The 26,609-nt window shown below is 51.7% G+C and overlaps 1 protein-coding gene across 13 annotated transcripts in view; it reads left to right on the top strand.

Moving 5' to 3' along the window:
* The window catches only part of PITPNM2 (phosphatidylinositol transfer protein membrane associated 2), a 168,026-nt gene that overhangs the window by 72,731 nt on the left and 68,686 nt on the right, over positions 1-26,609 (top strand). For 3 of the 13 annotated variants that reach the window (XM_074008244.1, XM_074008223.1, XM_074008252.1), the window contains exon 1: positions 3,409-3,525. The exons of 8 other annotated variants lie outside the window; for them this stretch is intronic. The gene's annotated coding sequence lies outside the window, so the exon portion shown is untranslated. Of the gene's footprint in view, positions 1-1,037; positions 1,311-3,408; positions 3,526-26,609 lie in introns of those variants that run through there. 2 more of the 13 variants (XM_074008222.1, XM_074008251.1) reach the window with 1 other exon arrangement.

The raw sequence follows: 26,609 nt of genomic DNA, 5'->3' as shown, positions 1-26,609 counted from the left end.
CCAGGACAGCACTAGTGCCTGCCCTGAGCCTTCCCCAAGTCCTGCCTTGTCTAAGTGCCTGGGAGTGCCGGTTGGTAGAACGTGGTAGCATCTCTGTCTGTAATAAGGAGATAGAAGCTCAAAGAAGTGACCAGACTTGCCCCTGGTCCTGTGATCTCCAAGGAGAGAGACTGAGACCCCACCGAGGTCTCGTGGCTCTCTCCCCAGCCCCATTTCACTTCTCCCAGTATGAGTGGGGCCAGGTGGCTGAAGCCAGTATCGAAGCTGGGACGTGGGCAGCTGCAGCAGTGAGGCTGGCACAGGCGTGATGGGAGATGCCACCCAGCATGGGGAGCCTGGGAGTTCCCATCCACCTGCCAGTGTGTCCAGGAGAGCCCCCTCCCCCTGCTGTGCCCAGCAGCCTCCCTTCTCCTCTGCTTCCCACATGGGTGGCACTGGGCCATCAGAGCCCTTCCATAGGTGGGTATCCCCTCATCCCTGAGGGTGGGAAGATATGACTCAGGATTTGGCAACAGAGTTTTAGAAACAGGGAGGCTGGGCAGGTGGAAATCTGCAATGCCTCCCCAAACACCAGGTAACACCTAAGCCTGGGGAGAGGGTCACTTTACTCTCTGGGGTCCCGACTTCAGGCTCTGACTGGGCAGCGTGGCATGAGACGGAGGGCCCAGGCTCTTGGGGCAGCGGAGCACCACGGGCCAGGAGAGAAAGCCCCCATCTCCACCCTTTTCCTTGGCGTGGTGGCCACCAGCTGCTGCTTTTGCCCGCTGGTCCGGCCAGTACCCCTCCCCGCCTGGCCACCTGAACCCTGAGGCCTGGTATGGGGGAGGCTGCAGCAGCAGAACTGTTGGATTGGCTCTCTGCTGATGCCTTCCTTCCGACATATGGCTCCTCCGCCTGCCTTGGGCTCTGCCAGCGGCTCCCCTTTCTCCATGGCAACTCAGCTCAGTGGTCCCAGTGGAGGAGAGAAAATCAATTCTCCCTCCTTCCCGCCCTCCCTCTCCACTCCCCACCCCTTCCTCTCCGGCCTGCCTTTCTCCCTTCCTCCAGCATCCCTGACCAGGCTTGCAGCTCCTCCGTCCACCCGTCCCGGGGACACGCGTGCTCCTCAGCGTCCTCTGTCTCTAGGCATGGGCTGCTGGGAGAGCCGTGCGCTGGGGGCAGCCCCCTGAGGCTGGCAGCATGGGGAGCTCAGTGGACCTCTGCAGGGATGGGGGGCTGCTGTGCGACCCCAGCCCGGCTCCTGTGGTGCGCACCTCCTGGCTCTGATACTTTGTCCCCCCACCCCTTCCCTCACATTGGCTTCCTAAAAGGTAATTTTCTGCTCCTTCTGAAACATGTCACAGCCTCAGGAAGGGTTTATTAGCAAAGAAGGCTCCGTCTGGTCATGCGGGCTGCTTGCATTCTCTCCAAAGAGCTGGGATGGAGGGAGAGAGAGAGGGAGAGGCCTCGCCTGGCATGTTCAGAGCTCAGAGGGGCACAGCAGAGTTTGGGTGCGTGGGGTTCTCCTCTAGGGAGTCTGTGAGTAGCTCGGCTCCTGCCTCCTGGTGCTTGGGTAGGTACAGCACTCCGTTGTACTTCCATTTTCCACTGTGATTGCCATGGAGCATAGAAAATCTGCTTTCCTGGACTGTGGTTGGACCAAGGAGAGGGGAGGAAATTTAGAGGCATGCACGTGCGCCCTAGATGGGGCAGGGCTCTGGAGTGGTGATTGTTGGCCACAGATTAGCTATCTCTCCAGACAATCCTTCATTGTCTGAAAATGAGAGTTCAGTGAGGAAATGTTTTGTCCCTCCCCACCCCGATACCAAGGGTTGCCCCTCCCCACCCCGATATCCCCCATAATCAAGATTTCCAAGAAGGTGGTGTAGGGAGGATCGTTTGCCGGCTGGCTTCAGGCACAGTGGCCCTGCAAGTGTGTCTGTCTGGATAGCACCATCTGTTTGGGACAGCCCCTCAGCACAGTTTGGTTCAGGCAGGATTTCAAACCTGCTACCCAGTGGGTCAACATTCTGCATCGTTTCTTCCCCATCCCCAGTAGATGCATTCAGAATGACTCTTAAATGGCTTTCCCAGAGGGAATCTGTGAGGCTAACCCCTCAGCAGCGAAGCCTGGGAGACACACTCCGACCCATGCCCGGCATAGGCAGCTCCCACCGTGACTTCTGCTTCCTGTGCAGCAGGCAATGGAAAAAAGAACCCCTGGTTGTCAACGAGAACAGCTCCCGTGTTGATGGAAAGTGAGGGCCAAAGAAACCGGATTTAGCACCCAGTTCTTAGAAGTCATGGGTTTGAATGGTGTCTGAGAGTAAGCCCTGTCTGATCTTTAAATAGAAAGTGTACACCAAGTAGCCCTGTCTGACTCACCAGGGAGCTTCAAAGTTCAGGTACCAGGGAACCCATAGTCAACTCTGAAAGAGGCACCCAACTTGGAGGGCTGACTGCAGAGAAGTCTAGACGTTCAGGTATGTGTCTGTGCCTCAGGGTGCAGTGGATTCAGGGTGGGACCAGAGTTGGTTCACAGAGTGAATAGTTGAATGTAGGACTTCAGCCTCATGAGCACCTGATTGGATTCTGTTTTTTGTTTCAGCATTCTCTCTGTCAGATTGTTTTAATAACAGCATCGGAGCTTCAAAGGTGGCCTGAGACAGGACTCCCTGTGTGGTTCTATGGTTGGGCATCTTTAAACTATGTTTATCTCCCCAAAGCCCTGTTTCTTTAAAGCTGCCTTTGAGCCCCCCAGAGACCCTGAATTCTTGGTGCTTCTCTTTGAGCAATCAGATGGGTTACAACTGGGCAGGATGAGAGGAACGCTTTTGTGTCTGCACAGGTCTGTGCTGTTTCTTCCTCTGCTTTGGGGCTGGAGACTCACCCAGACCCTCTTGGCATCTGGGCAGTGTGCAGGCTTCTTAACGACATTATGGGCGTCCGGATTCTGGTTGGTTGCTGGGAATTCTGATGGGTTTACGAGTTATGTGATGGGTGGGGAGGCCATGTGCTAGTTTTGTTTGGTTTGGTTTTGGTTTGCTAGCGAGCGGAAAATCTGATGTGACACCTTAAAGGCCAGCCCACTAGTGGCAGCACCCGATCCTCATCTCTGCTCTTAGCCTCTATGGGAGGCACCTGGCCCTGTCATTCCAGCTGGGCTTCCTCTGCCCTGGGGGCTTTCATGTGAGCCCAGGGCAATGCAAGTGTGTGTTCAGTCGGCAAGCCCAAAAGTCAAAGAAACAGCCAGAGCCAAGCTGGCTTTTGAGGAGAGAGCCCAGCTCCTCCAGCCTAGCTGCCTTTGCCTGAGGTAGATCCTGAGTGCTCTGCCCCGGCCTCTCCGCCCTCCTGTGTGCTTTCTCAGCGGCTGCTCTGAAGTGTCATTTCACGTAGTGGTGACTTAACTTGAAAGGAGCCGCAGGGGGCGTGAGAGCAGCTTGGAGAGGTGGGAGCCTGGGCTGCCGATGGCTCCAGCCCGTGAAAGTGTGGAAAGCTCATTCCAGGAAAATTGGAATAATCACTGCATTGGCTGGCTTTCAGGCGGTGAGTGGTTCTTTCTTTAATTTGAGAGGAGCTCTGGGATTCAGGGAAGGGCGTGGTGGGAAACCCTGTGGTTCAGACAGACCTCACGAAGTCAGTGAAGCTCCCAGGAGAAAGTCTGATTTATTTTCCCCTGGCCTGGCTCGCAGCATGGTGGGGTCCACCACCCAGGCTGTGCTGGGCAGGACAGGCAGCTCTGATGTGGGTCAGAGATTCTGGGACTCAGAACATCTGCCTTGGCCCCCGCCCAGCCTGTGCCTAGCTTTGAAAAAGTCTGTTGGTGATGTTGCATGATAACTTAAACTGCAGGAAGAGAGAAGCTCATGAACATTAAACTCTCCCCCAGTCTCTCTTGTGAGTTTCCTGAACACACACATACTTATACATGCACATATACGCCCTTGCCCAATTGTGCACATACACAAGTACACATATGCTTGCAGATACACAGCCTCCCCACATGCACACTCACACAAATACATGTGCACATGCCATGCAGGCACACACATGCAACTCACAAGCTCACACACACATGCACACACACACAAATATGTTTTCCCTGCCTGCTAGCAGGGGTGTACCTACCATTTGGCATTGTTCTCATGCTAACGTGATCCCATGTAAACGGTTCCCAGGATTGGTAAGATCAGACAGCTGTCCTTTTTATGCATCGCTTTAAAGCTCAGTGTCTTACCTGAGCGAGACAACAGTCCCTGTCCACTTCTGGAAAGAGCTGCCTCTGTTCCCTTTTTTCCTCCCTGGTGCTCTGCTGCATGGTCTGGGGTGTTATAGAGATTGGCATGTTTGTGTCTGCAGGGGAGCCTCTGGGTGCTGGCTTTCTGTCCAGGGCTTCTGAGGGCCACCAGCCCAAAGGGAAGGGATTCTTCAGAGACTGATAAGCTTAAGGTGTGCTGAGCTGTAAGGCCATGTGTGTGTGTTTGTGTGTGGGGGTGTGTGTGGGTGTATGTGTAGGCATGTGTGTGTCCATGTGAGGTGTGTGATGTGTTTGCATATGCGTGTGTGGTGTGTGCATGTGGGGGGGTGTATATGTGTGTGTTGTGTGTATTTATATGTGCATGTGTGGTATGTTGTGTGTGTGAGGTTGTGTGTGCATGTGTGTGGTATGTATATGTGCCTGTGTGTGCCTGCGGGGTATGTGAGAGTGTGTGCAGTGAGTGTGAATGTGGCATTTGTATTTGGGCATCTTTAGCTTTTCATTCTGTTTCTCCCCATTTTCTGCTTCAATTCCCAGAGCAGGGCTCAGCAAACTCCTTAACCCACATCTGCACTGGGATCTTAAATCCACGTCACAGACACTTTCCCAGGTCTCATCTGATTTAACAGTTTGCAACCACCCTAGAAGTCCTTGGTGTTGTTCCCATTTTACAGAAAAGCAGACCGAGTCTCAGAGGGTTGAGTAGCCTGCCACCTGTGAAGGCAGAACCAGAACTTGGATCCCTGGCTCTTTCACTGCTTCACTCCCTCCCTCCCTCTCCCTCACTCATTTGTTATACATGCAACCTGCTCTGCACCAGGCACGGCTGCTGAGCTCTTGGCCTGAAGACTATATTCAGCCCTTGTCTTTCAGTGGGACCCCCATATGGGAGGAGGCTGAGGAGGTTGGGTGAGGAGAGCTGGGGGATGCTCACTCTCCCTGCACTCCATGGCCACCCACCTTAGTTGTCTGAGAAGAGAAAAGGAAGGAAGTAGTGAGAGGAAGGAGCAGGCAGCCTGGGGCTGAGCCGGAGGAGAGCCCCCTGCATCTGCCCTACCAGTCACTTGCCCCAGGGCTTCCACCCAGAGTGCATGAGGCCACTCTACACTGTGGAAATCCGGGTCACTGTGATCCTGATCCACTGTTATTCTGCTATAGGAGCAGATTGTCTGTCTCCCTTCCTTTTAAAAATTGCTACATCATATATCATCAGAAAGATAGTCTGCATCATGGGGTCTACGTGTTTTAGGCTGAGGATTTCAGCGTTGGTGGCTCAGGGTAGTAGGAGCAGTACTGCATATGAGGAGATATGTGCCTCAGTTTCCTCATCTGTAACATGGAGATAACACTGTCTACTTCACGTATCTCAACCCAGAGAACAAGTGTGACGTGCTTGGAGATGAACCACCTTGTGGGCAGTGGCAAATGGTAGGCTGTTGTTAGAGACCAGGCATTCCCGTAACTTACTCTTCAATGGGTCAGGAGTGTTTATGCCCAGAGATGCACACAGAGAGCAGGAGAGGCACAGATGCAAGGCAGATGAAACAAAAAGGAAGCAATTGCTGCTTTTGAGCAGAGCGTAGAGGGGAGTTCTTGTGTTAGTTTTGCAATTTTTCTGTAGCTTAGAGACTATATGGAAAATGAAATATAGAAAAAAAAAGAAGATTCATTCATTTAAGAGCTCTTCCTAAGAGGTTGACAGAATATTGATGTAACAAACAGCAGAGGGTTTGTACCTTAATGACCCACGAGAAGCCAAGTGAATAAAACGGAAGCTCCATCCTCATGGAAGCTGGAGACAGCTGGCCATCCCTGAAGGGGACAGGGAGCTCTGAGGAGGGGGGCAGGTGATGGAATCACACCAGCCAAACTCTCAAGAGGCAGGGCTCTCCCTAAACACCAGGCCTCAGAAATCAGACTTCTTCCCTGATCCCTGTTGGGGCTCCGGATTCTGGCTTGGATGACTTCCCCAGGGCCCTTGCCTGGTGGCCAGAGCCTCTTCTTCCAGAGCTCCAGGTGAGGGAAAGTTGTATCTTATGATGGTTTCCTGACTCGGTGCTGGTTTTATTTGGTCCAACGTGCAGTTGCAGGTTCACCCAGTAGGTCAGCTTTGTGTCCCTCTCTGCTGCCGCTGGCATCCTGGAAGCCCCTTTCAGATGAATGTTTAACCTCAAACCCTTGAGAACCTGTTGACAGGGAGCACTAGACCTGGAGTCCGAGAGTCTGGGGTCCCAGCTCTGCCCCAGTGGACCTCTCTGAGCCCTGACTGTCTTCCTGACAAAGCCAAGTTTGGTGGAAATGAATGAACGAGGCACTTGAACATGCTCTGTCACTGTGCAAATGGTAGGTGTGTCTTGGGAGAAGATAGGATGGAGACAATTGCCAGCCTTAACTTGCTGTCTACTTTGTGCCTCAGTTTCCCCACCTTGTTGCCATAGTGACAGGAATTTTCCTCATCAAGTCCCCATCACCTTTCTCTCAGCAAGACTGTGCTCAGGGGCTGGAGGGGAGAATGCAAGTTAGAAGACCTTGTCCCTGTCCTCTGTCTGCCATCAGCCTGGTTATAAGATCTTGGAGAATTCCTTTGGCCTCTTGGAGCCTCAGTTTCCTGGTATGCACAGCAGGGTTAGCAATGGGTGCCCTCAGGAGAATGGGAAGGACAAAGGGATGGTGTGTGCCCAGCACTTTGTTTCATGCCAGTGTCCTCACTTTTCCCGTCACCCTGTGCCCTTGTAAAGCACTTCACAGCTTTCTAGGCGTGGGCACACCATTATCACAGCCTGTGGCTGTGAACAGTCTTTGTCAAGCCTGTGCAGACAGGGAATGGGGAATGGGTAAATTTAAAACACTCCTTCCGCCTGACTTCATTTGCCTGCTGGGCCTGTGCTAATTGCATGGCTGAAGTCCCCTTTCCAGGACTTTAGGTTTCTGAGATGGAAAGGATTGGGACTGGGCTGCTCTAGGACTTTCCTCAGCTGGTAGGAAGAGCAAAACTTGGTAGTCATATAGGCTCGGGTTTGAGCCCTGGCTGTGTGATCCACAGAAGCTGCTTAATCCGCATTGCACCTCAGTTTCCTATTGTGTGGAATGGGAGCGATGGTCCCCCCATGGGCATTGTGCAAGAATTCAAGAGTCTGTGCTTCTTGACTGCCTTGTCACAGGAGTGTGTGAAGTGGATGATTGTCTTGTAGGGCTCTCCTCCAGTGTCGGATTGCTCTGTACCAGAGGCTGTCCTAGGATCAGGGCCAGGCCAACCGCTGCTTTTCGTGCTCCCAAATGTTTGGAGAGCCAGTGCGGTGTCTCAGCCAGCAGAGCTTTCTGTCAGGAGGTGTGATCATTGAGCCATTTGTGCCCTGCCAGCCACCTGAACCCAGAGCCACTCCCTGGACTGAGCTTGCCTTCAGGGGAAGGTGGGCAGCAGAGTTCTCCAGCTTGCTCGTCTCTCGCTGGCTGTCCTCCACCCCAGGAAGCACAACACATGGTCAGCAGTGTGGCTCATGGAGAGCACAGGGAAAAGATGAGCAGCTCTGTATTTGATGGCTGGAGCTTGGGTATGGCCGCAGTGCCAAGGAGGGGCCTCCCCTGGACCCAGAAAGAGCAGGGGCTGGAAGTTAGGCAGCTTCATCTTAGAGGAGAAGAGCCGGCATGCCTGTTCCCCTCTGCTGCCTGCAGCTCTCTGCCCACCCTACTCAAGAGTTCAGCCTGTTGCTCCCTCCCAGGCAATAGTGGACACTCGAGGATCCCAGGTCAGACCTGGCAGATGGGGACACTGACCCTGACAGACCCAGGGCAGCTTTCCTGAGTCACTTGGAATCACACTGAGCTGGGCCAGCTGGACAGGCTCCTGGAGGCAGAACGGAGTTCAACTCCCTGTCTCTGCTGGCCTCCTTCCCTGTATCCCCCCATTTGCAGCTAGGAAGGTCTGAGCTAGTGACTCGGTGACATCCCTTCCATGTGGCCCCAACATGAGTCACATGTCATGGCATTCTCTGGGTTGGGCAGATGCACGAAGGGGCATGTTGATGCGGGGCCCTTAGGGCTGCCCCCACAACTAGCCTGGGCTGAAGAACCGGTTGGTCCTGTGGGGTTATTTAGAAGGCATGGGGGGCAGGCCTAAGCTCCCAAGCTCCTCCTTGGAAGAGGCCTGGCCTGTGGAAGCTGTGACTGCCTGGCTTGAGGAAGTGGCATACCGAGGAGCGTCCTGTCCCATGGGGAGCTCATCCCGTGGGCAGCTCTGCTCCTCAGGGCAGCCAGTGGAGCTGGGAGGGGGGCACGACGCCTGCTTCCCAGACTCAGCGCGTGTCACATTCCTCTGGGCTGCCCAGCTGGGGCCTGCTCCAGCTCCCAGGAGCTTGTTACCACTACTTGATGTGAGCTTCTGTGTGCAGCCTGATAGCTTTCAGGGCCCAGTCCCTGCTCCCCACAGTGGACATGGGCTTAGGGCATGACTTAAGCCCCAAGAGCAGTGAACAGAGCTGGGCAAGGGGCCAGGGCATGGTGACCTCTCGCCCCAGGCTCAAGGCTAGTAGAACCTCTGGACTCACCTGTCCCTGGGCTCTATCTATCAGCAGACTCTCCTGGCTGGGTCTTGCCACCCTAGGGACTCTTAGCTACTTGCCAGTCACTTAGTGAGCCCCTGCTTCTCATGTGAGCCCCAGATGCAAAGCCCCACTGCTGGGCAGCTTCCCGAGTACATTGCATCTGGCTTTTTACTGTGGCCTTGGTAAACAGTCAGGGCAGATGACCAGAATCTGTTCCAGGAAGGCGCCTGGAAGTTGGATCACCTGCCCAAGATCAGATAACTGTTCTGGGACAGAGTTTGGAATTAAAATCTTTTATCTCACAAATATTTGCTGGGTACCTACCTTTATTAAGCAACTGCTGTGGCCGAGCCCTGGGGACACAACTTTGAACAAGGCTCGGGCCCTGAGCGCCACGGCAAACATGCGGCTATACTACAGTCTGATAAACACCAAAAGGAAAGTGGGTGCAAGGTGCCCGGGGGGCTAACTCAGCCCACGGGGCTTGGGAAGGCTTCCAGGGGGCCTGGACGGCAAGGAAGCTTCACCTGGGGGAAGGGCTGTTTGAGCACAGAGGACTCTGGCCATCTGATTCCAGGCCTATGGGGACCCCAGCAAGCCCAGAAGAGGTGTGGACTCTGGCCTTGGCTTAGCTACGTGGCCTGCAGCAATCCCTGTCCTGTTTCCAGTCTCTCCGTCTGTCTGCAAGGGAGATTGTACCAGGCCACGTGTTTTCATTCTCTGAAGGGTTTCCTGATAACCTCAGGAGATGTGTTTAAAATGCAGGTTCCGGGGCCCATCACACTGAGGTTCTGATTTAGCAGGTCTGGGAGCAGGGCACAGGAATCTGCATCTTTTTTCCTTTTTTTTTTTTTTTTTTTTAGAGAGAGGGTCTTACTCTGTTGTCCAGGCTAGAGTGCGGTGGTGCAATCATAGCTCACTGCAGCCTCCTGGGCTCAAGCCATCCTCCTACCTCAGTCCCTTGAGTAGCTGCTTCTACAGGCACGATCCACCACTTCTGGCTAATTTTAATTTTTTTGTATAGATGGTGGCTCATCATGTTGCCCAGGCTGGTCTCAAACTCCTGGTCTCAAGCGATCCTCCCACCTCAGCCTCCCAAAGTGCTGGGATTATAGGTGTGAGCCACTATACCTGGCCGTGGAATCTGCATTTTAAACAATCTCACTAGGTGTTTCTAAAGCAGCTCATCCTTGTACTTCAGTTTGAGAAAAGCCGGACTCAACCATCTTGGCTCTGACATTATCAGTCCTACAATGGTCCCGACCATGTCCCTTGATGTGGGCAGAGCCTGTGCTGTTGGGATGGTGGAGGTGCCTGGGATTCGCAAATGCTGGAGCTCTCTGAGATCCCAAACTCTGCAGAATCTCAGAGAAACCATTGGTCTTAGTCCTACAGCTTCCAAAAGTCTTGGCCAACTCCCTCAGCTCCCCATTATGGGAGAGTCTCCAAAAGTGGAGACAGGTAGGAGATGCTGAGCCCACTGGGGATAGGGGGGTGTTAAGTATTTCTCAGGTCTCGCTTCAAGCATTTCTGATCAGAAATACCTGCAATCCCTGGGTTAGTTCTTAAGGCTGTCTGCTTAGGGCTGGTGTGCCCAAGGATTATTATTAGTTAGTTAGTTAGTTAGTTTCTGAGACAGAGTCTCACTCTGTTGCCTAGGCTGGAGTGCAGTGATGCAATCTTGGCTCACTGTAACCTCCACTTCCCAGGTTCAAGTGATTCTCCTGCCTCAGCTTCCTGAGTAGCTGGGATTACAGGCATGCGCCACTATGCCTGGCTAATTTTTGTAATTTTTAGTAGAGACAGGGTTTTACCGTGTTGGCCAGGCTGGTCTCGAGCTCCTGACCTCAAGTGATTCAGCCACCTCAGCCTCCCAAAGTGCTGGGATTACAGGCATGAGCTACCGTGCCCGGCTGTGCCCGAGGATTTTTAGCAAAGCTGAGCTGGCCTGACCTGACGTGGGGGCCTAGAAAAAGCTGTTCGGGGGAGGTGGAGAAAGCGGGGAGGCTGGGCAGGGGGAGGCCAGTGCATTCTGGGCCACATGACTATTTCCCCTCAAGTGTCTTAAGAGTCTGGATGTAGACAGGCTTCTCACCGTTGATTCCTCACGTGCCCTGAGCTAATTGGGCTGCAGCCCTGCTAACAGCCTGGTGACAGGCTAGCTCAGTCCTGCCCAGACGCTAGTGTCACCCTCCCAGCCAGGAGGCCCATTGGTTCTTCACCTTCTCCAGGGTGCCTGGAGCAGGGGACACTAGCTGACCTATATGTGGTCAACTCAGAGTATGTCCTATTTCCTAATGCCACAAACCCAATGTACTGGTTTCCTGGGGCTGCCGTCTTAAATGACCACAAACTGCATGGCCTAAACAGCAGAAATTTATTCTCTCACAGTTCTGGAGGCCAGAAGTCTCAAATCAAGGTGTCAGCAGGGCCACACTCCCTCTGAGGGCTCTAAGGAGAATCCTTCCTTGCCTCTTGCAGCTTCTGGTGGCCCCAAGTGTTCTTTGGCTTGTGGCTGTATCACTGCAGTCTCTGCCTCTGCCTTCACATGGCCTTGTGTCCTCTCCTCCTTTTTTTTTTTTTTTTTTTTTTGAGACGGAGTTTCGCTCTTGTCACCCAGGCTGGAGTGCAGTGGCACAATCTCGGCTCATTGCAACCTCCGCCTCCTGGGTTCAAGTAATTCTCCTGCCTCAGCCTTCCGAGTAGTTGGGATTACAGGCACATGCAACCATGCCCAGCTAATTTTTGTATTTTTGGTAGAAACGGGGTTTCACCATGTTGCCCATGCTTGTCTCGAACTTCTGACCTCAGGTGTTCAGCCACCTTGGCCTCCCAAAGTGCTGGGATTACAGGCATGAGCCATCATGCCTGGCCATGGCTGTAGACTCTCTCCTCTTCTTACAAGAACACCAGTCATTGGGTTTTGAGCCCATCCTCAATCCAGTATGATTTCATCTAGAAATCCTTCACTAATCATATCCACAAAGACCCTATTTCCAAATAAGGTCATGTTCTGAGGCTCTAGTTAGATGTGAATTTGGGGAGGGGGCTGCACTATTCAACCCCTTGCACCCAGCAGGCAGAATGTCACCAGATAAAGGGCAAACCTGCTACACCAGCTGGGGAGTGTGGCCTGACAGCGGGTCCCAGGAAACATACCCAGGGCTTTTAGCAGCCTCAGGCCCTGTCATCAACAAGGGCAACTTTGCCTCCCTGAATAGAATCAGAGAGCCCAGAGCAGCAGAGGGGGCCCAGTGGGCAGCCACTGTGGAGAGGGTGTACTAGTCAGACACGTATTTTAAGGTGTCCTGCAGGAGAAAGGCTGCATTTGGCTCCAAAAGTCAATCAAGACCCCAGGTTGAGTCCCGGGGGGCAAACTCTGTTCAGTATAGGAAATTTCTATAATAGCAATACCTTGTAGCCTATCCCAGGGGGTGGTTAAGCCCCTCTCACAGGGTGGGCTTTGCAGAGAGGAGTCCATCTTTCTCCCAGCTGTCAGTCTGTGCTTGTCTCAGAGGTTCATGCCCCCAGCCCCAACAGCTGTGGGGTGAGGTCAGGGACTCACTCCCCAAAGGCAGTGGGGATGATGGTGGCATACATAGCCAGACCCCTGCTCTTGTTCCTGGCTGGCTTATGGGTTTGTGAGTTCTGGGGAGTACCCACAATGCTTAGTCTTAAGGGCATCTACAGTGACGGCTCCTCACCCTCTGCCCCTGCCTGCACCAGCCCACTCCATCTGTTTCCCAGCTGGGTCTTCTCTACTCCTCATCAGGCCCTTCCCTCACTCGGTCTTGACACTTGTCGTCCTTCCTAGCCAGTTTCTCTGCCTGCGTCCAGCCCTGGCTCCCTGAGCTCCTCTCGAACACATCACTGGGCACGTGGTCCAGTGGCCATCTCAACACTTGGCACCTGCAAGAGTTTTCATCTCCTTCTGCTGGCCCATCACAGATGAGACGCACTGACACCTCAGCTGTGAAGGTGACATTGGTCTACACACACACACACACACACACACACACACACACACACACACGCACGCATACAGGGCTGGATACAACAAGGGACAAGGCTTAGGTCTGCTGCAGACCTTGGGCGAGTCTCTGCCCCATGTCTCCAGCGGTTATTGAAAGACAATGTTGCTCTGGGAAGCACTTCCTACATCTGACTTCTAGAAGTCTCTGCTGTCCAGGATGACAGAGGGTGCCTCTGAATGCAGAAAGTGCTGAGTGTTGCCAGTACCAGTGCCCCTGTGACTGCCTAACCACCATCCTTTCCTTCCCATCCTCCTGCTCTGAAAACCAACAGGCCACCTTGGGGATGATGTCCCCTAGGGCTCCCAGGCTGGCCCAGGGTGCCTGTTGGGGAACTGCCTCCTTACCCTCACACCCACAGGCTTTACATACAATTAATCATTTAAAATGAACAGCCCTTCTGAGCCTCCTGACCTCCTGCAAGTCTCATACCAACTTGCCAAAATCCTTTCGATTTTCTGGGCCCCTTGCTTTTACCTGTCAAAAAGACATATCTTCAGGGACAAGGCGTGTCAGCTGCTCCCACAGAGCCTGGTGCCTTGGAAATACCCCATAAATGGTTGTTCCTGTGCTGCGTCCTCCTGCCTCTCCTGCCAGCCCCATTGGTTCCCCATTGACTCCGTCTCCAGTGTCTGCCATGCACATGCTCTGGGCAGAGCCTTGTGCTCCATTCCTGGCACCATGTGGCTCTCACGCTGCCCCTGCAAAGCAGCAGCTAGGAATGAGCTGAGACCTGCTGCCTGCCCCATGACAGTGACTGGAGGGCTATGGGGAACCCTGGATACCACGGGGGACCTCTTCACCCTTTCCTCTGGTTTTTTGGATGCTCTCGGAGAGCCTTCTGGGTGGCCCCTTGGGCTTGACCTCACAGACGGATGAGGCAGCTGCTCCAGGCTCAGCACTGCAGTTGCACAAGGATGGACAGGGCCTTGTGCAGCCGTCCAGGGGCCTCCAGCGGCTGTGGGTGGCAAGTGCCTGCAGAATGGGGGCTGTAGCTCAGCTGTCCCACTAGGAGGCTCCAAGCAAGGCTCTGAAGGGTGAGCAGGGCATAGCAGGCCCAGGCGGAAGACATCTCAGGTGCCCAGTGCCTCACTGTCACCTCATTTAATCCCACTCAACCCTCCAAGGTGGGTGGTGGTACACAAATGGGTACACTGAGGCCTGGAGCAGGTATAGGACTTGCTCAAAGACAAGGCTTGAATGTGAACGTGGTCTGGTCCCAAAGCTAGTCACTCCCTGTGTCCTGCTGCTTCGGATTCATTGTGGTGTTTGTTTCTCACTAGCTTTTTTTTGCAGGGTGAGGGTGATGTGCTTACCCCCACAACCTTCCCTGATTTTCTCCCATTCCTGCTCTTGGATTTGGGGCTGTTCAGGGCCTCCTCACTTCCCACCCTGTTGACACAGGGCTGTTGCTGGGCTCATTTTGTTTTTGACCCAGTCAGCCTGGCAGGGAAGTGGCGGGCTGTGTGCAGAGCTTCCCGAAATAGCTTCAGGCTCCCCGCCAAAGATAGAGGAGCCAGACTGTGCTCGATGGGCTTGGGCCAGTTGAAAGATGACTCAGTTCCCTACTCCCCACAACTCCCCTGCCCTGTGCCACCCCCCAGCCCAGGTCTTGACACTCCTGCACATACCTGTGCTCTATGGTGACTGAGAGGCTCCTGTGGGCTGCAGGCCTCAGGGTGCTGGTTGGGATTGGTTTGGTGTCACCCTGGGCCCAGGGTGTTCTCATCCCTTCCCTGTTACTGACTTGCCTGATGACCTTGACCAAGTCCCTGTTGCTCTCTTGGCTTCCATTTTCCAATTTGGAATGGGGAGAGTACCTCTGTCTCCCTGCTGGCAGTGTTGCTGGGAGGGTCGAAACAGTGAGCAACGGTCCCAACCCTGGGAAGGCTGGCGATAATGCATAGTGACAAAATTATATCAGTGAGTTATTTCTCCTAGTCCTGACTGTTTTGAGCATGGGGACACAGTTCTTTAGCAGGGCTGATCCTCAGCATCACCATCACAACCACGTCACTATCATCATTATAGTAATAATAGCGGCTGCTGCTGTTGCTTGGGTGTTGTGTGCTGTGTGCTTTACATTCATTGTCTCTTAATTTATTCCCCCTACTACCCTATGAGGTTTATGTGGTATTGGACCTAGTCTTATAAAATGAAGAACTGAGGCTCAGAGAGTTTAAGTAACTTCCTTAAGACCAAGTGACCAAGGGAGGAGTTGTGATCAGAGCACCGTTCTGATGTCAAAGCCTGAGTTTTGCCTGCAGTGCTGTGACCCCTCCTCCAGGGGTTCCTGCTCTAGGCTTTTCTTTCCAGGCCTGGAGCCTGGTCTCTTGGGGGCTGCTCTTGGCAGCCAGTGCATCCAGTAGGTCCCCTCTGCATTGTGACGAGAGAGCCCTGGTATAGGACAGAGATCCACAAGGGGCTCTGCCTCAAAAGAGAGCCCTGGGGGAGAGGGAAATGTTTCTGGGACTGAAGGGGCCACTCATTTTAGCCCCTTCTTTTAAATATTATGCATTTAAGCAATGTCACAGAATGGAGTCAGCAAGCACTTCCTAAGCACCAGCTGTGTGCCAAGCCCTGGGGGCTCCTGTGTGCCCCTCACCAAGCCCAAGAGGCCTGTATCACTCAGAATTTGCAGGTGAAGAAATGCAGCCCAGCCAGGGGTGCAGGCCATCTGCCCAAGGCCACCCATCTAAGGCCACCGGCTGGGCAGTGGCAGTGCTGGTACTAGAGCCAGGTCTGCGTGGCATACCTGCCCCTCCTCCACACTGCAGAGATGAGGAAGCTCTCAACCACCAAGCACTGCCCTGTTCCTCATTCCTGCCTACCCTTGCTTGCCCAGGCATAGGCCTGGAAACACAGGCTTTGCCCTGAGCAGGGGTCAGCGGGCCCTAGGGCAACACAGGTTCCATCAGCAGAGCTGGGCTCTGCGTCCTTGTGGACCTCCGTGCCCGCAGGCCTGTGTTATAAATATATTTATAGGCATTGCTGTTTGTGTGTGTGTGTGCACATTTGCTTTCGTATGTGACTCGTCTCTTTGTACTGTGTTCCCCAAGGTCACAGGGCCTGGTGAGTTTTAGAGGCAGAGCACATGTAACCCCTCATCTGTCCTGCATTGGTAGTGGGATGAAGCAGAGGTGATGTGCAGTTGGTTCACACTGATATGTGGTGAAAACATTGACGTGCAGATCCACAATTCCTTATCCTCAGTTCCAAAATCCAGCACACTCTGAAAACCAGACACTTTTTTGTAACTCATTTGGCAGCAAAATTTTGCCTGAACTGAGGTGAGGCTATTTATAGTCCAAGTGAGGCTGTTTATAGTCTTTATGTATTCTATATTCACGTCTTTCACTTCAAAGAGTTCAGTGTATTTATTTATTGGATGCTGCTGAGATATGCAGCTTTACCTGTCTAAAGTTCAGGATATTCTGAAATCCTAGATACATCTGGCCCCAAGAGCAAGAGTGCTGTACTTTTTTTTGCTGGTTGTAAATAGCCTTAGCCTCTGCCCCTGCCCCGTCCCCCTTAGTGTCCCTTCCCTGGGATTCCTGGAGCTAAGTGGGCAATGCTGTCCACAGGCACCTCCAGGATTCCCCCAGCCCCACAGCCAGCAGCAGTGCCCAGCCGTTAGATATTTTTAGTATTCCCGTGGGCGATAGAACACATCTTGGTTACCAGGCATAGTGTTCTCCATGCTGTCTAACCGCCTCACTGGATGTATTACCACCTCCCTTTATAGATGAGTAAACCAAGGCTCAGTTGCAAGTATCAGATCTAAGGATGGAGAGATGAGAAGTGCAGGCACTGGACCCCAAACTTTCCCTTCTACCCAGTTGCCTGTCTGGGAGGGAGTCTGGGGACTCAGCAATCTGTCTCCCTGGATTTGTTGAAATGGGAGGCAGCAAGCTACAGGGTCCCAGGTGCACCAGAGGGGAGCAGACAGATGCAAGCCAGGCCGCTCCACTTGGCAGGGAGGAGGAAGAGGAGCAGGGGTCCCTTGGCTGCTGCAGGGCCTCCCTAGGAACCTACCGCCTATCTCTACACCATAGTTCCTGCTTCTCAGAGAGTCCCTTTGTTAGAATACTTGTGCCTTCCTCCACACCCAACTCCATCTCTTCCCAGCAGCCAGCAGCCCATGGCACTCATAGCTGGGCTTCAGCTCTTGGGTCTTTCCTTCAGAACTCTCTGAAGCCATTGGCATACAGGGAGATGGCATAACTTTGTCCAAACTCTGTCAGCAGCTGTTCTTGGGGACCCTGCTAGCAGCCACTTTCCCTCACAACCTTCAGAAGCTCCCTTGGATGCAGGAACTTTGTCAGGGTCTGAAAGCCACAGGCTTCCCCCTTCTTCTGACTCTCCAGTGTACAAGTTCTTTCCCATTTCCTGTGAGACGCATCATCTTGTGATGACCAGTGACTCCCACCATCCACCACATTGGCCCTGGCTCAGAAGCCTTTGGTCTGAGAAGCCTTTTACTCACTGGGACACCTCCTATCCACCCTGCCCAAGCCATGCCTGACATGCTGTAGTGCAATGAGAGGGCCTGCTCTTGGACAGTGGAGAGATCTGGGAAAGGGTTATGGCTGTAGTGGTTAACCATCCTTGGGTGGTAGGCACATCAGCAGACCTCTCCAGAGCTTGTTTCCCGTTTCCTCATCTGCAGAGTGGGCTTAGGGTTGGCTGCCCTCACAGAGCTGTTGATGAGGATTGGCCTTAGGACTGGCACCCTGCATAGACCATCCCTTGTCATGAGCCCTGATTCCCATTCCACTAGCAAGACCTTTCTTCCTGTATACCCCTTAAAGGGTCAGAAAGTTTCTCAGAGCTGCCATGAGTGTAAAGAAGTCAACTGTGACCTGTTGTGAAGAACTTTGGGTTTAGAGGCAGAGGCTCTGGGCTCCAGTCCCAGCCCTGCCCTATGTAGATGGTGGATGGATGCATGGGTGGATGGATCCGTGGATGCATGCATGAATGAATGGCTCAGTAGCTACATGGGTAGATGGATAGGTGGATGCATGGGTGAAGGGATGCATGGGTAGATGCGAGTAGGGTTGTATAGGTGGAAGGATGAGTAAATCAACTCTCTGCCCTTTTCTGAGCCTTAATTTTTCCATCTACCCAATGATAGGGTTGGATTACAAGTTCTTCAGTTTCTGAGGTTTGTGACCCCATCTGTGTCAACCTGGCACCCTTAAGGACTGCTGCCCCCTTAGGTGGTGACCTATAAGGAGGACCATGCCTATACCCAGGGACCCTGGAACCCTCTCTGAGTTCTACCTTCCACCCTGCCTTGGGCCTTCCCAGCTCTGACCTGGTACCCTCCTTGGAGTCTCTGCGCTCCTCATCCCTTTCCAATAGGGGTGCAGTTTTCTTCTGGATCTTTTGTTGACAGAATCACTTGTTTATTTGTGTTGGGGGGGGGGTCTGTATGTCCTGTGTGCAGTCACTTCCCTCCAGGCCACTCTGCATTCATGCAGGATGAGCTGCTGAGTGAGCACTGGGTGGAAGTGTCATGTGCTGGGGGCTTGGCAGAAGGACTGTCACAAGGCCAGGGCGACTTTACTGCCAAGGTGGCTCTTGAGTTAGGTCAGGAGCTAGGTCAACTCAGTAGGTCAGGATTTCCCGGTGGAGGGGGAGACCCAGGTGATGGCACCCAGATGGGCTGGGTCCCCACAGGTGAGGGTGTCAGTTCGCCAGCCTGTGCAAAGACTTCCAGTGCCAAGGCAAGGAGCTCAGGGGTGCTTTAGTGAACGAAGGTGAATTCTTGAAGGGTTTTAACCAGGAGGTGACCCAGTCAAGTTCCTTCTCCTGCAGTATGCTGGAGCATCTTTGGTTAAAAATACAAAAACAAAGGTCAACATGGAAAACTCACCCTTGATTTGTGCTCTGAGCCCTTGGGGCCTGGGGGTTGATAAAAAGAGCCAGGATGCTAGCTTGCAGAAAAGGGAGTGCTGCCAGTACTTGGAGAAAAAAAGGAAACTGATACTTGGAGTTCTGCCTGACCTTTCGTTCCTCATTTTTTTTTTTTTTAGGTGAAATTCAATAAGCTTAAACATGTTAAAAGTGCACAATTCAGTGGCTTATAGTATGCTCACAAGGTTGTGCAGCCCCCATCTCTATCTAGTTCTAAAACATTTCCATCACCCTGAAAGGAACCCCTGTCCCTGTTAAGCAGTCACTCCCCATTCCTCCCTCCCCACAGCTCCTGGCCACCATCTGTCTGTGTCCTAGCTCTATGGATTTGTCTATTGTGGACGTTTCATAGCCACAGAATCAGGCATACACTGGACGCTGGGCCCTTTTTTAGGCTCTGCCTTGTCCCTGCTGTGCTACAAGCTCACCATATATTTGCTGCTCTGTGGCCCTCAGGCCAGTCCTGTGTGTAGCCTGGGTGGAGCTCCCAGCCTCTGACTGTCCAAGAGAGAAGCTCAGATGATATGAAAATGAATCAGTCAAGCTTGTTCTGGGGGAGAAGCGGGTCTCCACCCTTCTGGAGGCATTAGTGGGTGTATGTGGCCAGGTGCTAAAGGGCCAGAAGGTGGTAAAGCTGGGACAGTGCCCCTGACTGCAGAGAGTGCAGACCCAGCCCTGGAAGTGAAGTCACAGAGCCTTGTGGGCATCTGGCTTCCCAGGCAGGTTCCTCCCTGACCTTCTCTGGGCCCTCTGCCCCACATCTGAGACCTTTTACCAGATTCAGGCTAAGTGGCTCAGTGCTGCTATGGAAAGGGGCAGGGGCTGAGCCACACAGGAGGTGGCTGGTTGACTCACTGCTCTCCAGATGACCCTTGGAAGAGCCCCCAGAAAAGGTCCCATGCTTGTGAGCTCCTCGTCTGTGACTGTTTGGAAACATGTGGGCTCTTCAGCCTGTGATATCCTTGGTTGGCCTTCTCCCTGCCTGGTTCTCTCCCTGCCCAGATGCTGACCTCTGCCCCCACAGCTGTGCCTCCCCTAAGTACTTATGGAGATCTGTAGAACACCTAGCTGTGGGCTTGGCCCTGAAGATGCAGAAATGATGCAGATGCGGGCGCTGCCCTGAGCTTCATGATTTGGGGACAGACAGTGGGAATGGGGTGTGGTGGGAGCTGGGGCTGAGGTGCTCTCAGTGCACCTGGGTACTCAGCTTTGCCCAGAGTAGTCTCGGAGAGCTTCTCAGAGTGAGTGCTGTGTAAGCTGATTCTTAATAGACACTTTGGAAATTTTCCAGGTGGACCCCGTGGGAAAGAGCTTTTTCCGCAAAAGAACCAGCAGGGGTGAACTTGAGCACTTGAGCAAATGCCTCAGGCAACAGTTACCAGCTTCTGCAGCGCTTGGGGCCAAGGTGTAAGAGGCAGGTGCTGCTCTTGAGGGCTTTGGAGCTGAGGACTGCAAACAGGGAACAGCAAGAATGACAGTAGGGAACAGCAGGTAGTTGGGAACAGCAAGAATGGTGGAATGAGAGAGGGCCTGGAGAGGCTGTGGGTGGGGCACAATGGCTTCCAGTGACATTCTGGGGAGCTGGCAAACACAGTTGGATCTGCATTGGGAAGATGTCCTCTAATGGTTTCTAGAAGGAGGATTTCAGGGGAAACAAACTGGAAGCATGGAGACCAATTAGAAGGCTGTCTCTGACACCCAGGGAGTGCTGGCGAGGGCCAGAATCAAGAGAGATGGAGGCAGAGGGCAAATTAGAGAGAGACATAGCAGGTGTTCTTCCCATGGCTCAGCCATGGGTGTCTTGGAATTTTCAGGAAGGGGACCCCATGGTGGCACTGGAGACAGAGACCTGGTATACATCATGACCTTCTCCCTGGCAACCCTACAACCTTGGCTGAATTGTCTGATCTCTCCTGGCCTTGGTTTATCCTTCCGACAAAATGCCCAAAAAGAAGCAGTAAAGAATGTGGGTTCGTAAGTACTTTGAAGAGTAAAAGGTCAGGGGATGAAGGCATAGTTTGTTTTTTGCTGCCTAGTGGCCCAGAGAGGAGGGAGCACCTGTCAGGTATACAGGAGGTGTCCCCGGGACTTGGGGCCCAACTGGCATGGAGGGTCACATTCCAACTTCTGGATCCCTTGGGTCTGCAAAACGGTCCCAGTTCTCCTCTCCAACTCTGAGAGCAGCTGCACCTGATTCCCCCAGGGCCTTGGCTGTACCTCCTCCTCTGTGGTTAATAATTCAGGACGAGCCAGATGGCTCTGCTTTCCCCTTCCTTCTCTCCCATAGCCTCCTAGGGCGTGTTCCTCAGCTAGGGGTGGGCATGGGGGTGGGCAGCCCAGGAGGCTCAGCCACTTGTAACTCAGATGAGCCGTCACCACCAGAGCCTACAGCCTCTATGGGCCCTGGGGCTCCAGGTTCTGGCCAGGCACCCCAACTTCAGAATCCATAGGCCCATTGCCTGGGGAAGTGGAGAGAGCCCTGAGAAACCACAGGTCCTGCCTCCCGCCCAGCTCTGATTTCAGATGGGGTCTTGTCTAGGGCACTTTGTAAATACTTATAGGGTAAGGAGACCAATGGTACCATTTGCATTCTCAGGAACATTCTTTCCTTAGCTCTTCTGAATGTTCCTGTTAGGAAGAAGTTCTTTTTGTGTTTGAAATAATTAATTAATTTATTAATTTATTTATTGAGACGGAGTTTTGCTCTTGTTGCCCAGGCTGGAATGCAATGGTGTGATCTCGGCTCACCACAACTTCTGCCTCCCGGGTTCAAGTGATTCTCCTGCCTCAGCCTCCCAAGTAGCTGGGATTATAGGCATGCGCCACCATGCCCAGCTAATTTTGTATTTTTAGTAGAGATGGGGTTTCTTCATGTTGGTCAGGCTGATCTTGAACTCCCTACCTCAGGTGATCCACCCGCCTCGGCCTCTCAAAATGCTGGGATTATAGGCGTGAGCCACCACGCCTGGCCTGAATTTAGATTTTTAACCCAAAGTTGCCCTGAAGATATGCTCCCTGGTTAGGAAGGAATTCTCACATATGTTCAGATGCGCTTTTCTCTTTCACATTTGGGATCTGAGGCTTCTGACTACTCTGACTTGTCTGGCGCTGAGCAGCAGATCAGTGGCCTCTACTTCCAGTTCACACCTGCTTGGTTCCCATTCAAGGCCAGGGGCTAGACCTCAGTGAACTGCCACCTCCTGGGTCTGCAAAGTCCTGCAGGGACCTGCAGGGTGTCCCCATTCTCTGTGATTCTTAGCACCCATCTTAATAGGATCTTGGGCACAGGACCCTTGATTGGGCTGGGTATGGAGAGAGCCAGGTCCTGATACTATCCCAGCCCCTGGCCCGGGACCTCCTGGGAGAGGACAGGGACAGTGTCCAGTGTCACCCAGTGCAGGGACAGCCTTTCTTTGTCAACCCAGGAGGGCTTGTTAGAAGAGGAGGGCTGGACAGCTCAGCTCTTTCCTACCTGGGATCTGGCAGCAGGAGGCCACTCCTGGCTCTGGGCCTCCTGGAGTTGGCAAGAGCTGCTGACCGAGAACCCGACCCAGGCCCATGAAGGCAGCGTCCAGGGCGAGCCAGCACAGTGGCCATCCACATACCTGTATGCTCAGGTGAAGCCGCCACAGTGAGAAGCTGGCGCAGAACATTTTGGGGCAGCTCTAAATAGAAATTTGTCTCCCAGGCAACGTGGACATGAGACATCAGCCTACACGCCTCTATGTTGGCTCCCAGACTGCCTAAAAGCTCCGGCTAAGTTATTCAGAGCGCTCAGGTGATAGCTCTTCTTCTTAGACGAGTACACTGAGGCCACTGTCATGCCAGACATGTAAGTGGCCAAGCTTGGCCTGATGCTGCAGCCACTTTCCACTGACCCACAGCTGTGACTTATCACCACTGCCTTGACACCAGGGCCAGAGCCTGGAACGCAAGCTGCAGGGCCCATCAGAGTGAACTCAAGGAAGCCCAGGTGGGCTTGGGACTGGGCAGTGTTCTAAGATCCAGGTGAAGCAGAGGTGAGATTAACACCACAGGAAAGAACCCCAGGGAGAGGCGGAGGCAGGACATTGGCTGGTGGAGTGTGAACACATCATAAAAAGGTGCCACTCTATTTCTTTTCATCGTGCTTTCACTAACATCTTGTAAGTGTGTGTGTGTGTGTGTGTGTCTTCAGACTATCATATTAGTATATTGGGGATGCTTTTTTGGAGGGGGCTTGTGGGCAATCACCGTTCCCTCTACCCTGTACGCTTCTGCTGGCGAAGGGAGCAAGATGCGGGTGGCTTAAGAGAGCCTGGCAAGAAGAATTCTCACCCAGAATCTGTTGAAAGGATCTAGTTTTGAAGCTGAATGGAAGATCCCATAGCCTGAGCTACCCTCACAGTGGTCCAGAAACATGTGAATCTGAGCCAAGTCTACTGATGTGTGATTAATTTACAAATAGGCGTGCAGAGCAGAACGGTGTGTACACAGGAGCCTGCTGTTCCTACAAAGCTGCATCAAGATGTCACTGAGTTGGGTTTTATTTTAGTTCTAAGTATTGTATCTGTTTAGCACCCAGTCAGCATGGTGCCGTGTGCATGCTGGGCAGGCTGAGCTAGTGGCGTTTACTGCTTCCTACACGGGAGAAGCCTTTGAGGTAGTTCCAAGCCCCATGTGCTGGGCCCAGAGCAACTCCCCAGATTCACAGAAAGCTCATATTTCACGGGTGGTCGTTTTGCAGAAAGAGTCTGCACATGATTAAAGGGTGGCACATTGGGAACACTGGACTTTATGTCGAGCTGCATCTGCCCTTTACCCCAACCAGCTGCAGTGTCTTTCCCCTGACCAGATTCACACCACGTCTTCTGTGGACTCAAAGGACAGATTTGAGACTTCAGAACCATCATACAAAGAAAAAACACCTTAACTTATTTGGCGTTTTCAACCATTTTTTGACCTTGGGGTAAAGTGAAATGTACCTTTTCTTTTCTTTTTTTTTTTTTTTGAGACGGAGTTTTGCTCTCTCACCCAGGCTGGAGCGCTGTGGTGTGATCTCAGCTCACTTCAACCTCTGCCTCCTGGATTCAAGTGATTCTCCTGCCTCAGCCTCCTGAGTAGCTGGGACGACAAGCATACCCCACTATGCCAGGCTAATTTTTGTATTTTTAGTAGAGATGGGTTTTCACTTTGTTGTCCAGGCTGGTCTTAAACTCCTGACCTCAGGTGATCCTGTTGCCTTGGCATCCCAAAGTGCTAGGATTACAGGCATGAGCCACCATACCTGAGCATAAATGTATCCTTCTGCCCTTCAGGAGGAAAGGGTTTGCTTTGCAAGTGAATAACATGCAGAAGGTCAAAGGAAGACGTATCATCCTACTCTTAGTCAGGACTTTCCTGAGTACAACAGAAATCCAGTTCGAACTCAGGCAAAAAGGAGACCTAATTGGAATGCTCATGTTCATCATCCGTGGAAGGACAGCAACTGCTGGAGCCCAGGATTCTCTTGGACTGCATGGAAGAGGACACAGCTGCTGACAGCTTCCCTGCCTTTGCCACCAGTGAAGGATTGACCCACATTCTCTCTTTGACCCCAAGTTTAAAAAAGAAAATCCCTGGGAAGTGTAAGCAGGGGTGAGATCATGGCTGCAGATTGAGGACGTGCTCCAAATCCCTAAATCTGATAGAACAAATGTTATTAAAAGCCCATATCCATGCGGGCAGAGAAATGCCTTTAGGGGCTAAGAAATCATGCAGAATCCTGAAAAGATGCAGTGAAAATGGGATTCAACTGAAAAAGGAAACAATAGCCAAGATTGTACCCAGGAGGTAGAGAGGTTTCTAGGTGTGGATCGCTTGAGCCCAGGAGTGTGAGGCTGCAGTGAGCTATGATTGTGCCACTACACTCCAGTCTGGGCGACAGAGTGTAAGACCCTGTCTCTAGGATAAAAAATAAAAATAAAAAAATTATAAATAAATAAATTGATGATATAGCAAGTGAAAAAATGACAGATATAGAGTGAATAACGTAGTGTTTTTAAAATCCAGGATAGGTATTTTATTATATATACAAACCTACATAAGTGATAAAATTATATGGAACTTAATACATACACACACTGCACACACAAATAAATACAAGTAAAACTGGCAAATCTGACTGAAGTCTATAGAATGTATCAGTGTCAATATCTTGATAGTAATATTATAGTTTTGTAAGATGTCACCACCTGTAATCCCAGCACTTTGGGAGGCTGAGGCGGGTGGATCACCTGAGGTCGGGAGCTCAAGACCAGCCTGACCAACATGCAGAAACCCCATCTCTACTAAAAATACAAAATTGGCCAGGAGTAGGGCGCATGCCTGTAATCCTAGCTACTCAAGAGGCTGAGGCAGGAGAATCACTTGAACTCAGGAGGTGGAGGTTGTGGTGAGCCGAGATCACGCCATTGCACTCCAGCCTGGGCAACAAGAACGAAACTCCGTCTCAAAAAAAAAAAAAAAAAAAAAGATGTCACCACTGGGGGATACTGGACAAAGTATACAAGGGATTGCTTTGTGTTATTGCTTACAGCTGCATGTGAATTTACAATTATCAATAAAAATTTCAATAGAAAAATCTCTTGGGAGTAACAGATTAGTTACAAAAATCTAAATGACTGTTAGTTTAAATGGGGATGTCAAAATGAAAATTTTAAACAGCAGTGTTTGAACTAAATGGCAGTAAGAACACTGGATGTAAAAACCTATGGGATGAAGCCAAATCGGTACTCAAAGGAAAATATATAGCCCTGAATTCATTTATTCAGAGACAAGTCAAGTTAAAAATTATTGAACTCAGCTTTCAATTCAAGAAGCTAGAAAAACAAGTAAATTCAAAGAGGTTAAAAAGGGCCAGGCAAGGTGGCTTACACCTGTAATCCCAGCACTTTGGGAGGCCGAGGTAGGAGGATTCCTTGAGTCCAGGAGTTGGAGACCAGCCCTGGCAACATAGACCCTGTCTCTACAAAAAATAAAAAATTAGCCAGGTGTGTGGTGGTGCATACCTGTAGTCCTAGCTACTACAAAAAATAAAAAATTAGCCAGGTGTGGTGTGGTGGTGCACACCTGTAGCCCTAGCTACTACAAAAAATAAAAAATTAGCCAGGTGTGGTGTGGTGGTGTGCACCTGTAGTCCTGGCTACTTGGGAGGCTGAAGGGGGAGGATTGCTTGAACTCAGGAGGTTGAGGCTGCTGTGAGCTGTGATAGTGCCACTGCACCCCAGCTGGGGTGCAGAGTAAAAAATAATATACAAATAAATGTTACAGCTCTTTTACAAGGAACCCTGTTACCAAAATCAAAGAAGGAGAATTCAGTAACTCCACAAAACTACAGGCTGTTTCACTTAAAAAAAAAAAAAAAACTCAAATAAAATATTAGCAAATTTCATTCAACTGAATGTATTATTACAGCATGACCAAATAGGATTTATTCCAACAATGGAAGGGAGATTCAAGAGTAGAAAATAATTTTCATCTAATTTATTATATTGGCTGTTTTAAAATTTTACTTTATATTATTATTGATTGATTGAGACAAAGTTCTTCCTCTGTCACTCTAGCTGGGGTGCAGTTGTGTGATCATGGCTCATGCAGCTTGATCACCTGGGTTCAAGTGAGCTTCCAACCTCAGCTTCCCAAGTAGCTAGGATTACAGGCGTGCCCCACCATGCCCAGCTAATTTTTAAAATTTTTTGTAGAGATGAGGTATCCCTATTTTGCTCAGGCTGTTCTTAAACTCCTGGCCTCAAGAAATCCACCAGCCTTACTGACACCTTCATTTCAGACTTCTGGCCTCCAGAACTGTAAGAGAATAAATTTATTTTGTTTAAAGCCACTCAGTTTGTGGCATTTTGTGAT

The sequence above is a fragment of the Macaca fascicularis genome, chromosome 11 (genome assembly GCF_037993035.2).
Source record: "Macaca fascicularis isolate 582-1 chromosome 11, T2T-MFA8v1.1".
In the NCBI taxonomy this organism is placed as follows: domain Eukaryota; kingdom Metazoa; phylum Chordata; class Mammalia; order Primates; family Cercopithecidae; genus Macaca; species Macaca fascicularis.
Note: the sequence above shows the minus strand (reverse complement) of the source record. Positions and strands in the feature narration are given on the sequence as shown.